Source organism: Protomyctophum parallelum, assembly GCF_964188405.1.
Source record: "Protomyctophum parallelum genome assembly, chromosome: 1".
Taxonomy (NCBI): Eukaryota; Metazoa; Chordata; class Actinopteri; order Myctophiformes; family Myctophidae; genus Protomyctophum; species Protomyctophum parallelum.
This window is the reverse complement of record NC_139697.1, coordinates 98,611,548-98,625,466: the sequence shown is the minus strand read 5'-3', so window position 1 is coordinate 98,625,466 and position 13,919 is coordinate 98,611,548. Positions and strand designations below refer to the sequence as shown.

The following is a 13,919-nucleotide window of genomic DNA, read 5'->3' as shown; positions in this document are numbered from 1 at the left end:
TATTCCTAAGCCTTTTTCCTAAACGTAACCTCAGTAAAACTATTCCTAAACCTAACCGCAGTAAAAACAAAATCCTACCTATGACATATAGTACAGTAAAATGAATCTTATACCTGTGACATATAGTAATAATAACAGTAAAACATAATAACCTATGACGTAGGACAGCAGCAGGTTCCAGCCGGTGATGAAGGCCCAGATCTCGCCCACGGTCACGTAGCTGTAGAGGTAGGCCGAGCCCGTCTTGGGGACGCGGGCGCCGAACTCGGCGTAGCACAGGCCGGCGAACACGGAGGCCACGGCGGCTATCAGGAAGGACACGATGATGCTGGGCCCCGACACCAGCCGGGCCACCTCCCCCGACAGCACGTACACCCCGGCCCCCAGCGTGCTGCCCACCTATAGCGGGACCACCATGGGGACATTTTCATTTAGCCCATTCTGACCCGAGACCAGATTCTAACGCACAGAAGAACGCTGGTTCTTTAGTTTCCTTTTAGTCAACTGATTTTCTTTTTTTTGTGTTATAGTCTATTACGTGTATTTGAAATGTATTTGGCGGTGCCTTGATGGCGTCGTATAATGGCTATTTAATTTTCTGCAGGCAACCAAGCAACTTTGTTCTACTGCATCTGTCACAGTCTGAGTGGGAGTGTGGGTGTGTCTGAACCACCTGCATTCTATCCCCTGCAATCATGCCCACAGTATTTAAGTCTCAGTCTCTCTGCAATCCTTGCACAGATTGTCTTGTGACCTTCCAAGCACCCAAGCCATATTCAAGCCTTTGCCTTATACTGACTTCTGTTTTGCTTCTCCTAGACCACGATTTTTGCCAAGCCCTTGCCGGTACTTCTGCTGATTTTGACCTTTGCTTTCTACTGTTTAGATTTTTGCCCGCCCTAGCTTGCCTGTTTTGACGTTTTTGGAATAAAACCTGCTTTCAGTGACTTTTGTGTCTGCATCCTGAGTCCTTTCCACGTGTGCTTGACAGGATCTCTTCTCCACTAACATCTTAGTCTAGTTGAATTTTTTTGCCAAAATTGTTGACAATATATTTAGTCTAATTTTAGTCATCGTAGCTTGGTTATTATATATAGCCTTTGTCACTGAAAAAGGGTATAGGCAATGGACGAACATTTTTGCATGTCGGGGCCATGGGTGAGTTTTAACTGGCAACGCATGTGTCTTAACCGGCAACGCATGTGTCTTAAAGGAGAATTCCATGCTAGAAGGCTTTCTTACCTTTCTTACCTTTCTTTGTAGTCGTTACGTTCCCACCAAAGAGGTCCAGGTGTTGTGCTCCTTATTGACTATTTCCCCTACCATAAGCCCTCAATGAATTGCATTGAATTGAATTGGGGTGTTGTGCTAATTCGCTTATTTCCATCGAAAGAAGTAGTAAAGTGTGCCGCTTGGGATATTATTTACATTATGAAGAGAGGATATATACAAATGGAAATAAGCAAATTAGCACAACATCCCATAGCCCCATTCAATTCCCATTCAATTCACTTCAATGCAATTCATTTAGGGTTTATGGTAGGGGAAATAGCCAATAAGGAGGTTTTGCACAAAATAACACCTGGACCTCTTTGGTGGGGACGTAACAAGTACAAAGAAAGGTAAGAAAGCCGTCTAGCATGGATTTCTCCTTTAACCGGCAACCCATGTGTCTTAACCGACAACGCATATGTCTTAACCGACAACGCATGTGTCTTAACCGACAACGCATATGTCTTAACCGACAACGCATATGTCTTAACCGACAACCCATGTGTCTTAACCGACAACCCATGTGTCTTAACCGACAACGCATGTGTCTTAACCGACAACGCATGTGTCTTAACCGACAACGCATGTGTCTTAACCGACAACGCATATGTCTTAACCGAGAACGCATATGTCTTAACCGAGAACGCATGTGTCTTAACCGACAACGCATGTGTCTTAACAGGCAACGCCTGTTAAGACACATGTATGTGTTTTAATAGTGTCTTAAGTGTCGAGTTGGGAACAAACGATGGGACTATATATGTTCAGTCGGATTTCCGTAATAAGGAGGTATAGAATTACGACGCTTTGCCGCCTCAAAGGCAACTCTAAACACCTTCCGGCAAGTCAACGTAACATGTTATTATGATTATAGTTCAGCCATAAACCCCCGGCCATGCATGTCTGGACTCTGAACCCACGGGTGAGTCTTAACCTGCCACACATGCATGTGTCTGCCCAGCGTATACGGCCACCCACCCCCAACGCCACCAGGTCCAGGGTGGTCAGGCAGCGTTTGAAGTTGGACACCTCCCCCTCAGGCTCCAGAGGCTTCCTGCGCGTCAGGCCGCGGAGCAGCAGCAGCACCTTGGAGCCGGCGGACATCCTGAGAACAAACAACAACAAACAAGCAACACCTGAATATAGGGCTGCGAAGGTTAACCCATTCTGACCTGAGATCAGATTCTAGAAATGTCTTCTACATCCTGACAGTTTTCCATTCTGACCTGAGATCAGATTCTAGAAAATGTCTTCTACATCCTGACAGTTTTCCATTCTGACCTGAGATCAGATTCTAAAAATGTCTTCTATGTCAGCCGCTCTTCTATTTTTCAATAGCTAAAGCATGACATGATGCTAACACCAAAAGGGGTTCCCGCCCAAAAGGGGTGCGAAGGTTAATTGATTGAATTGGTTGTTAAAATGTTATAATTCAATAAGAATAATGAATTAATAATGGCATGCCATTATAGACCAAACTACAAGTTGTGAACGTGTAGATCTCTAGGCGCATGTTGACTCTAATCATACCAAATCAAAATACCCCTGACCAGCTAGTGTGTCTGAGGAGAAGTCCAACAACCCTGAAGAACATGACCTCAAAAGAGGTCAGAAGCCCTTCACAAAGAAAGTCTAAATATGAACAGAATTTAAGTACAAGTAAGTAAGTACAATTACAATTTAGGCATTTACTTAATGTAAATTTACATTTACATTAAGCAAGAACAAAAAGCATGGCAATACATCACATACATAAAAAACAGTATTTATCAGTGGAATATCTTTATAATGAAACTATGCATGTATACAGTGCTATTTCTACATAAAAGGCTATAAGTCTACATAAAATGCTATCTAAGTTAGATAAGTTGGGCCTTTGCATAGGCCTGTAAGGTCGTCAGGGCTACAGTCTTTTCATTTCATATTTCACTTATGGTGCCGTTGTAGCAGTGCAAAAATGAAAACAACTTCAGATCGCATATATAATGATGCTTTTAGAATTTTTCTGAAACTCCCAAGACGGACCAGTGCAAGTGAAATGTTGGTAATGTACCCATGCATGAATTTCATGTTTAGATTCATGTGTAGATTGAAGGAGTCAAAGAATGTAGTAATCGTGGCCTTAACAGCGATCACACAGTGATATACTGTAAAGGTTCTCCTCTTGCTTTTGGAAACACTGGAGGCAACGTTTATTTCATTGTTTTTTAATTGATATGGACAGTATGGAGTGAAAACAGCCTGATATATGTAGGCTACCTCTATGTTTTATTGTTTGTTTTTGTGTTTTGTGTTTTGTATATTGGACCTATCGTGTCTGCAAATAAAGTTTATCATATAGGTCTATAATATATATGAAATGAAAAGACTGTAGTTTAAAGTGAAAACTGAACAGTGCATTTTGTTTACTATGGCATCAAAGTCTTTCTGTTGATAGATTAAAACTGGAAGTATATTTAAAGAACAAATCTCTGTTTCTTTTTTCTTCATAAATGTTTTTAATGTTAGTTATATTTTTAATCTGTGAAGCAGAAGCACATTGGGTTGCACTTGCTGTATGAAATGACTATGTAAATAAAGTTATCGATTGATTGATTGTTTGATTGATTGATTGATTGTTTGATTGATTAGAAATCATCTTTAGAATGTGGGATACAGACCTCATGCAAACATTTAATTCTACTTTGAATGTTTTTAGAGCAAGAATAATTAGGTATATGACAATTCAACCAATCATCATCATCATTAATAACCAGGAAAAGACAACACCATATGCCATATCACGACGCTACGATATCTCAAAATCTATAGCCTCATATCACAATATTAATATACAGATAAGTAACATTGACATGCATGTACTATTATGTTATGTACGATGATATTATTATTTTCTTAACCTTTATTTAACCAGTAAAAAACACATTGAGACTCTTTTTCAAGTGGGAACAGAAATACATAATTACACTTTCAAACGCTACATTGTACATGTCAACAACCAAATAATAAATCCATGAACAATACCACCAGAAGCCTATAGAATATAATATACAACAGTACTCCAAAAGAATACACTAGCAATAACCGGGTATAAAGAACATATGTACACGAATACACAAGTACATTTAACTCATTTATGGATTATGCTGCTTACCTTAATTGTTGGCTGGCCCCTGCAGTGTGTCTCTCCCCAGCCTCTCCCACACACCTCTCAGTGTCCTCCACACACACACACACACACACACACACACACACACACACACACACACACACACACACACACACACACACACACACACACACACACACACACACACACACACACACACACACACACACACACACACACACACACACACACACACACACACACACACACACACACACACCTCTCAGTCTCCTCCTCCTCCAGACTCCAGGTACGCGCCGGGTGGGTTTTTTTACACATCGTGTTACATTCCGGACGTACGTGCGACTTCTGAAAAAAGGACAGGATCACAACAATGATAACTTGTGCCCATATTCTGGAGGGGAAAAAAAGCACCGTAGTGTGATCATCTGAAGCAATAACATATTAAAGCATAAAGCACCGTAGTGTGATCATCTGAAGCAATAACATATCGCCGCTGTGACTGTCTGTGGGGGAAGAAAGCTCCCATCTCCAGATTTTAACTTTTTGTGTGGGAGGAGGAGGGGGGTTTCTTCGTAAATTAACGCCCTACTTGATTATACTGGAGTATATCACACAAAAGCATCAAAAGTGGCAGATCTACAAGCGCCAAACGTGACGTGAAGCTACACGTTTTGAGCTTGTAGATCTGCTATATTTTTATTTGAATCCTGAAAAGTAGCCTTTTCAGTTTCCACCCCGACAGACAGAGACGGTTATCTCACTGTAGTCATTCCAGAAATTAATTTAAACTCTTTCTACACATTATAGAACCTCTGATATTAACTGTAGCCTACTTAAAAAACTAAAACATTATATACGTAGTTTACCTGGAGTCCCTCAGGGTCTAGTCTTGGCCCCTATGTTTTCTCACATCTGAGAGCCTGTAGATCAGGGGTGCACACACTTTTTTGACTTGAGAACTACTTTAAAAATGGCAAGCTCAACATGATCAACCCACAGCCCCAAACATTTACCTGAGGGGGCTTTGTAATAGCGGCACTGGCGTATATAAGACAAACAATTGCAGAGCTGTGATGGGAGATTTAAACAAATACTGCTAACCCTGACCACCTCAGTCTGAGGAGAACGCAGGTTATGCAACAGCCTTGACAAGAATGTGACCTCAGAATATGTTAGCTTAGGTTCTTAGAAATCACTGGTAAATAGATCTATTGGGGGAAAACAGACGATGGCATAAGGGAGACAATTATGGAAAATACCCTTATGTTCTTACAAGTAATAGGGGGTAGGGAGACCCAATTTAAAATCCTGCATAGAATAGAATGCACATCACGCCAAAATGAGGAGCAAGTTTGGCACAAACTCACCTCTGTGCCCAAAATGTGAAAGAGAGAATTGTACATATAGGTCTGGAGTAAATTGAACATTTTTGGGATGAGGTGAAGGAGGAAGTCTGTCAATTAATTGATGGGTTATCATCACTACATTCTAGCTGGCTGCTGATGTAGGGGATATATTAAACTAGAAAAAGTGTCCTTCTGGGCATAGGTCTCCACCAGGAGGATAGGAGTGTGTGTGTGTGTGTGTGTGTGTGTGTGTGTGTGTGTGTGTGTGTGTGTGTGTGTGTGTGTGTGTGTGTGTGTGTGTGTGTGTGTGTGTGTGTGTGTGTGTGTGTGTGTGTGTGTGTGTGTGTGTGTGTGAGATGCTTCGCCTGTTGTAGCACCACCATGAGGCCGATTTGAAAACTGTCAAGTGGCATTTCTTCCAAACGCCTAGTGGGAATATGCATGCACAGTTTCAAAAACATACTCTCTCCCCCCATGCCTTCGGCCTGGTGGAGACAATAAAACCTACTCTCTCCCCCCATGCCTTCGGCCTGGTGGAGACAACAATGCTAAGTTGATTAGATTCTATAATCATTAAAATATGTCTGTATTTGTGAGAAAGAGCATGCGTATGGATTGCTACCGTGTTAAGGATATACCGTCCTCAGAGAAACTCGACAAGTAACCAAGGCTTTTTACAGGAGTGGCAAACACTCATACATGTAGAGGACACTTCATACAAACACTCATACATGTAGAGGACACTTCATACAAACACTCATACATGTAGAGGACACTTCATACAAACACTCATACATGTAGAGGACACTTCATACAAACACTCATACATGTAGAGGACACTTCATACAAACACTCATACATGTAGAGGACACTTCATACAAACACTCATACATGTAGAGGACACTTCATACAAACACTCATACATGTAGAGGACACTTCATACAAACACTCATACATGTAGAGGACACTTCATACATGTAGAGGACACTTCATACAAACACTCATACATGTAGAGGACACTTCAAACAAACACTCATACATGTAGAGGACACTTCATACAAACACTCATACATGTAGAGGACACTTCAAACAAACACTCATACATGTAGAGGACACTTCAAACACTCATACATGTAGAGGACACTTCATACATGTAGAGGACACTTCATACATGTAGAGGACACTTCAAACAAACACTCATACATGTAGAGGACACTTCATACATGTAGAGGACACTTCATACAAACACTCATACATGTAGAGGACACTTCATACAAACACTCATACATGTAGAGGACACTTCATACAAACACTCATACATGTAGAGGACACTTCATACATGTAGAGGACACTTCATACATGTAGAGGACACTTCATACAAACACTCATACATGTAGAGGACACTCATACATGTAGAGGACACTTCATACAAACACTCATACATGTAGAGGACACTTCATACATGTAGAGGACACTTCATACAAACACTCATACATGTAGAGGACACTTCATACAAACACTCATACATGTAGAGGACACTCATACATGTAGAGGACACTTCATACAAACACTCATACATGTAGAGGACACTCATACATGTAGAGGACACTTCATACATGTAGAGGACACTTCATACAAACACTCATACATGTAGAGGACACTTCAAACAAACACTCATACATGTAGAGGACACTTCATACATGTAGAGGACACTTCAAACAAACACTCATACATGTAGAGGACACTTCATACATGTAGAGGACACTTCATACAAACACTCATACATGTAGAGGACACTTCATACATGTAGAGGACACTTCATACAAACACTCATACATGTAGAGGACACTTCAAACACTCATACATGTAGAGGACACTTCAAACAAACACTCATACATGTAGAGGACACTCATACATGTAGAGGACACTTCATACAAACACTCATACATGTAGAGGACACTTCATACAAACACTCATACATGTAGAGGACACTTCATACAAACACTCATACATGTAGAGGACACTTCATACAAACACTCATACATGTAGAGGACACTTCATACAAACACTCATACATGTAGAGGACACTTCATACATGTAGAGGACACTCATACAAACACTCATACATGTAGAGGACACTTCAAACAAACACTCATACATGTAGAGGACACTTCAAACACTCATACATGTAGAGGACACTTCATACATGTAGAGGACACTTCAAACAAACACTCATACATGTAGAGGACACTTCATACAAACACTCATACATGTAGAGGACACTTCATACAAACACTCATACATGTAGAGGACACTTCAAACACTCATACATGTAGAGGACACTTCATACATGTAGAGGACACTTCAAACAAACACTCATACATGTAGAGGACACTTCATACAAACACTCATACATGTAGAGGACACTTCATACAAACACTCATACATGTAGAGGACACTTCAAACACTCATACATGTAGAGGACACTTCATACATGTAGAGGACACTTCAAACAAACACTCATACATGTAGAGGACACTTCAAACAAACACTCATACATGTAGAGGACACTTCATACAAACACTCATACATGTAGAGGACACTTCAAACACTCATACATGTAGAGGACACTTCATACATGTAGAGGACACTTCAAACAAACACTCATACATGTAGAGGACACTTCAAACAAACACTCATACATGTAGAGGACACTTCATACATGTAGAGGACACTTCATACATGTAGAGGACACTTCATACATGTAGAGGACACTTCAAACAAACACTCATACATGTAGAGGACACTTCATACAAACACTCATACATGTAGAGGACACTTCATACATGTAGAGGACACTTCATACATGTAGAGGACACTTCATACAAACACTCATACATGTAGAGGACACTTCATACAAACACTCATACATGTAGAGGACACTTCATACATGTAGAGGACACTTCATACATGTAGAGGACACTTCAAACAAACACTCATACATGTAGAGGACACTTCATACAAACACTCATACATGTAGAGGACACTTCAAACATGTAGAGGACACTTCATACATGTAGAGGACACTTCAAACATGTAGAGGACACTTCAAACATGTAGAGGACACTTCAAACATGTAGAGGACACTTCATACATGTAGAGGACACTTCATACATGTAGAGGACACTTCATACAAACACTCATACATGTAGAGGACACTTCATACAAACACTCATACATGTAGAGGACACTTCATACATGTAGAGGACACTTCATACATGTAGAGGACACTTCATACATGTAGAGGACACTTCATACAAACACTCATACATGTAGAGGACACTTCATACAAACACTCATACATGTAGAGGACACTTCATACATGTAGAGGACACTTCATACAAACACTCATACATGTAGAGGACACTTCATACATGTAGAGGACACTTCATACAAACACTCATACATGTAGAGGACACTTCATACAAACACTCATACATGTAGAGGACACTTCATACAAACACTCATACATGTAGAGGACACTTCATACATGTAGAGGACACTTCATACATGTAGAGGACACTTCATACAAACACTCATACATGTAGAGGACACTTCATACATGTAGAGGACACTTCATACATGTAGAGGACACTTCATACAAACACTCATACATGTAGAGGACACTTCATACAAACACTCATACATGTAGAGGACACTTCATACAAACACTCATACATGTAGAGGACACTTCATACAAACACTCATACATGTAGAGGACACTTCATACAAACACTCATACATGTAGAGGACACTTCATACATGTAGAGGACACTTCATACAAACACTCATACATGTAGAGGACACTTCATACAAACACTCATACATGTAGAGGACACTCATACAAACACTCATACATGTAGAGGACACTTCAAACAAACACTCATACATGTAGAGGACACTTCAAACACTCATACATGTAGAGGACACTTCATACATGTAGAGGACACTTCAAACAAACACTCATACATGTAGAGGACACTTCATACATGTAGAGGACACTTCATACATGTAGAGGACACTTCATACAAACACTCATACATGTAGAGGACACTTCATACAAACACTCATACATGTAGAGGACACTTCATACAAACACTCATACATGTAGAGGACACTTCATACAAACACTCATACATGTAGAGGACACTTCATACAAACACTCATACATGTAGAGGACACTTCATACATGTAGAGGACACTTCATACATGTAGAGGACACTTCATACATGTAGAGGACACTTCATACATGTAGAGGACACTTCATACATGTAGAGGACACTTCATACAAACACTCATACATGTAGAGGACACTCATACATGTAGAGGACACTTCATACAAACACTCATACATGTAGAGGACACTTCATACAAACACTCATACATGTAGAGGACACTTCATACAAACACTCATACATGTAGAGGACACTTCATACAAACACTCATACATGTAGAGGACACTTCATACATGTAGAGGACACTTCATACATGTAGAGGACACTTCATACATGTAGAGGACACTTCATACATGTAGAGGACACTTCATACATGTAGAGGACACTTCATACATGTAGAGGACACTTCATACAAACACTCATACATGTAGAGGACACTTCATACAAACACTCATACATGTAGAGGACACTTCATACAAACACTCATACATGTAGAGGACACTTCATACATGTAGAGGACACTTCATACATGTAGAGGACACTTCATACATGTAGAGGACACTTCATACAAACACTCATACATGTAGAGGACACTTCATACAAACACTCATACATGTAGAGGACACTTCATACAAACACTCATACATGTAGAGGACACTTCATACAAACACTCATACATGTAGAGGACACTTCATACAAACACTCATACATGTAGAGGACACTTCATACATGTAGAGGACACTTCATACAAACACTCATACATGTAGAGGACACTTCATACAAACACTCATACATGTAGAGGACACTCATACAAACACTCATACATGTAGAGGACACTTCAAACAAACACTCATACATGTAGAGGACACTTCAAACACTCATACATGTAGAGGACACTTCATACATGTAGAGGACACTTCATACATGTAGAGGACACTTCATACATGTAGAGGACACTTCATACATGTAGAGGACACTTCATACATGTAGAGGACACTTCATACATGTAGAGGACACTTCATACAAACACTCATACATGTAGAGGACACTTCATACAAACACTCATACATGTAGAGGACACTTCATACAAACACTCATACATGTAGAGGACACTTCATACAAACACTCATACATGTAGAGGACACTCATACAAACACTCATACATGTAGAGGACACTTCATACAAACACTCATACATGTAGAGGACACTCATACAAACACTCATACATGTAGAGGACACTTCAAACAAACACTCATACATGTAGAGGACACTTCATACATGTAGAGGACACTTCAAACAAACACTCATACATGTAGAGGACACTTCAAACACTCATACATGTAGAGGACACTTCAAACAAACACTCATACATGTAGAGGACACTCATACATGTAGAGGACACTTCATACAAACACTCATACATGTAGAGGACACTTCATACAAACACTCATACATGTAGAGGACACTTCATACAAACACTCATACATGTAGAGGACACTTCATACAAACACTCATACATGTAGAGGACACTTCATACAAACACTCATACATGTAGAGGACACTCATACAAACACTCATACATGTAGAGGACACTTCAAACACTCATACATGTAGAGGACACTTCATACATGTAGAGGACACTTCAAACAAACACTCATACATGTAGAGGACACTTCATACATGTAGAGGACACTTCATACAAACACTCATACATGTAGAGGACACTTCATACATGTAGAGGACACTTCATACATGTAGAGGACACTTCATACAAACACTCATACATGTAGAGGACACTTCATACAAACACTCATACATGTAGAGGACACTTCATACATGTAGAGGACACTTCATACATGTAGAGGACACTTCATACATGTAGAGGACACTTCATACATGTAGAGGACACTTCATACATGTAGAGGACACTTCATACAAACACTCATACATGTAGAGGACACTTCATACATGTAGAGGACACTTCATACATGTAGAGGACACTTCATACAAACACTCATACATGTAGAGGACACTCATACATGTAGAGGACACTTCATACAAACACTCATACATGTAGAGGACACTTCATACAAACACTCATACATGTAGAGGACACTTCATACATGTAGAGGACACTTCATACATGTAGAGGACACTTCATACATGTAGAGGACACTTCATACAAACACTCATACATGTAGAGGACACTTCATACAAACACTCATACATGTAGAGGACACTTCATACATGTAGAGGACACTTCAAACAAACACTCATACATGTAGAGGACACTTCATACATGTAGAGGACACTTCATACATGTAGAGGACACTTCATACAAACACTCATACATGTAGAGGACACTTCATACAAACACTCATACATGTAGAGGACACTTCATACATGTAGAGGACACTTCATACATGTAGAGGACACTTCAAACAAACACTCATACATGTAGAGGACACTTCATACAAACACTCATACATGTAGAGGACACTTCATACATGTAGAGGACACTTCATACATGTAGAGGACACTTCATACAAACACTCATACATGTAGAGGACACTTCATACAAACACTCATACATGTAGAGGACACTTCATACATGTAGAGGACACTTCATACATGTAGAGGACACTTCAAACAAACACTCATACATGTAGAGGACACTTCATACATGTAGAGGACACTTCATACAAACACTCATACATGTAGAGGACACTTCAAACATGTAGAGGACACTTCATACATGTAGAGGACACTTCAAACATGTAGAGGACACTTCAAACATGTAGAGGACACTTCAAACATGTAGAGGACACTTCATACATGTAGAGGACACTTCATACATGTAGAGGACACTTCATACAAACACTCATACATGTAGAGGACACTTCATACAAACACTCATACATGTAGAGGACACTTCATACATGTAGAGGACACTTCATACATGTAGAGGACACTTCATACATGTAGAGGACACTTCATACATGTAGAGGACACTTCATACATGTAGAGGACACTTCATACAAACACTCATACATGTAGAGGACACTTCATACAAACACTCATACATGTAGAGGACACTTCATACAAACACTCATACATGTAGAGGACACTTCATACATGTAGAGGACACTTCATACATGTAGAGGACACTTCATACAAACACTCATACATGTAGAGGACACTTCATACAAACACTCATACATGTAGAGGACACTTCATACAAACACTCATACATGTAGAGGACACTTCATACATGTAGAGGACACTTCATACATGTAGAGGACACTCATACATGTAGAGGACACTTCATACAAACACTCATACATGTAGAGGACACTTCATACATGTAGAGGACACTTCATACATGTAAAGGACACTTCAAACATGTAGAGGACACTTCATACAAACACTCATACATGTAGAGGACACTTCATACATGTAAAGGACACTTCATACAAACCCTCATACATGTAGAGGACACTTCATACATGTAGAGGACACTTCATACATGTAGAGGACACTTCAAACATGTAGAGGACACTTCATACATGTAGAGGACACTTCATACATGTAGAGGACACTTCATACATGTAGAGGACACTTCATACATGTAGAGGACACTTCATACATGTAGAGGACACTTCATACATGTAGAGGACACTTCATACATGTAGAGGACACTTCATACAAACACTCATACATGTAGAGGACACTTCATACAAACACTCATACATGTAGAGGACACTTCATACAAACACTCATACATGTAGAGGACACTTCAAACATGTAGAGGACACTTCATACATGTAGAGGACACTTCATACATGTAGAGGACACTTCATACATGTAGAGGACACTTCATACATGTAGAGGACACTTCATACATGTAGAGGACACTTCATACATGTAGAGGAC

At 39.9% G+C, this 13,919-nt stretch overlaps 1 pseudogene across 1 annotated transcript in view; it reads right to left on the bottom strand.

Annotated features, from left to right (window-relative positions):
- Positions 1-2,376, bottom strand: part of LOC310855850 (cationic amino acid transporter 2-like) — a 234,442-nt pseudogene extending 232,066 nt beyond the window's left edge. The window contains exon 1 of the transcript in view: positions 2,251-2,376. The product of the transcript in view is annotated as a cationic amino acid transporter 2-like (transcript). The remainder of the gene's footprint in view (positions 1-2,250) is intronic.
- Positions 2,377-13,919: the final 11,543 nt, after the last annotated feature.